Below are 2,558 nucleotides of genomic sequence, written 5' to 3'. Positions count from 1 at the left end.
TTCATAAGTGCAAGGACATCTGGGTGCAGCTCAGGCATTACAGACTCACCTGTTTGTATCAAGGGATGATGTCTGAAGTGTAGGGGCAATAGGTGCCTTGCTTGCTGAGCTGCTTTTGAAACCCTCCCATGGGCAGTTCTCTGCTTCTTTCAGCCCCCACCCCCCCAGTATGTGGCCGTGAGTCAGTGTTTGAAATAGGAGTGAGGTTACTAAACTCTTAAACCAGCCTCTTGGCTTACACAGAGCAGGCAACAACAACCACAGCTAATAACCTTACACTGTAAGCCACACAAATGTTAATCCACTTAGTGTTGTTCAGCTTAGCAGAGCAATCACACCTGAGGGCAAAAAACCATCTCAGCCTGTCCTTCACCTGCAAAGTTGTGACTTGCCACTAGAGGGTTGGTGAGCAGAGGCAGGGCTAGGAGCTAGGGGCGTGACTGGTTCCCTGTATTTATTCAATGCATGTAGGATAAGTCTATTTAAAGGTGGATAGGAGCCAAGTGGGGACTTTCAAGAGATAAATCTATTAACAAGGAAAACATGGGAAAGTAGGAGAGCTAATGTGATTGGTAAAAAGAAAAAAAAAAGCATCTGTAAATATTCCTTTGAGTTCCTGAGACGGCTCCTTCCTGTCTCTACCGGCTGTGGAGCTTCCCATTGGTGTCCAGACTGAATTGCTGCTTTGGCTCTCAGGGACCTGGTTCTTTTTTTTCACCAGACCTCGCCCCCCTGTACTGATGCTGGCCAGGCTGCTGGCAGGCTGGGTGTCCCCTGAGCTCCAAGGGGCCTGATCCCTTTTTCTCTGGAGCTCATGCTCCCTTCCTCCTCCCCAACTCCCACACTGCTGCTGGTAGAAGCACTGAGCCTGTCCAGGTGGTGGGACACACTGTGGCCACTGGGTACATTGGGGCTGTAGTGCTTGCTCTGCCCAATGTCCCTGGGGGGCAAGGTACTATGCCCAGCTCCTCTGTGCTCTGGCATCCCTGCTCGCCCTGAATCAGTAGGGGCCACTGGATCCTGAGTCCTTCAACTTGGGTGGAATAGCTGTAGGGAGTGGCCTCACCTTAATGGAACAGGAGCAAGTTTATGTGGATTAGAGAGAATCCTGTCCTGGAGTGGCGTAACTTTAAGATGAATAATGAGGTCTTTAAACCATGTAAGAGGTGTTAACGTGCAGCCAATCCAGGGGTTAAAAGCTCCAGAAGCTGCTTAAAATTACCATGTAAAGAGGCCCTAAGTAGATGTCACAGGGATTAGAGCTGGGTAAGAATCAGAGTTTGTGTGCCACCAGCAATTCTGGTCTTCTAAACTTGCTCTTAGGTGACTCAAGGCACTTAGATGTCTACTAGGTGGAATAGAGCCCAGCTCATGGTGTCCAGGAGCATTCATCACCAGCTAGGTGCCATTGCATGTGCATTGCCTCCATCCATCTATTGCAAAGAGCAGGCGTATCTGGAAATATGGATGGCTATGTAGACACGAAGACAGCACATGAAGATCCTGAGGGCACTGAGCTGCCCCATTGCCTTTCCTGATGGCAGGGCTCTGTCCCTCCTCCTAGCCCAGAGCGGTATAAACATGGGTGATGCTATGAATACTTCCTGACTTGGCCTTGCGTGTTCAACAAAGAGGCCTTGATGGCTTTGTAGCCCTTTCTGATGTGCTCTACATGGCAGAGGACTAGGTACCAGGGGCTCTGTGCTTCCCCAGTCAAATGGGGTTGCTGACCTCGCTAGGTTTTCACCCCCTCGCTGACTCTTCTGCACACAACTGGGAAGGGAAGGAGTATAGCACCAGCTGGAGAAAAGGTCAGTGGGGCTGAGTGTCCTGGCTGCCAGATGGCACCTGTTTCTGCTGAGGAGATTTTACTTTAGGAAAACTTCATGTGTTTCAAGATAGGTGTGCAAAGCCACCACTGAGAACAGTCCAGCTGCATCCTCTTCACAACCCCCCTGCAGGGAGTTGAAGGCTGCTATCAAATCCTCCCTCAGTATAATTGCTACCTAATTACACTTAATGAGGATTAGGAGGTAGAGCTGATTTGATTAATAACTATTAATGATTCAGGTGGTGAATTGATTAAACCTTCATGTTAATGCAAGTAAGCTGCAGAGAAGTCTGGCAATATGGTGACTGGTACCTTATTTTGCAATTTAAAATTTGTATTTATACATGTTTCCTGAAGGCTGACTAAAATAAGAGCTGGTATAAGCATGGCTCTGACAGGACCAACGTGTGAGAGAGATGGTTGTCAGTACGTTGGCTGCAGATGTAGCTGTTCGGATGGTTTTAAATGCATTAGCAGCAACAAATAGCCTGCTAAATATTTCAGTATCACCTTTTCAAAATGAAATTATCTGTTCCTGAACATCAGGATCTTTATTGTTAGAGTAATTTATGCAGGACAGGAGTAAGAAAATGAGCTAAGACCAGGCTGATTAAAAATAAAATGAAGAAAAATCAGGAAGACAAAATGCGAGCGGTATGACAGAAGGGTTTTGAGTTAAAGAGAATTTCTGCCAATTTTTTCAGCAAAACTTTTTTGTGCCATTTCA

This window comes from Alligator sinensis, unplaced genomic scaffold (genome assembly GCF_000455745.1).
Source record: "Alligator sinensis unplaced genomic scaffold, ASM45574v1 scaffold364_1, whole genome shotgun sequence".
Classification (NCBI taxonomy): domain Eukaryota; kingdom Metazoa; phylum Chordata; order Crocodylia; family Alligatoridae; genus Alligator; species Alligator sinensis.
The sequence above is the reverse complement of the archived record's forward strand: the minus strand, read 5'-3'. Positions refer to the sequence as shown.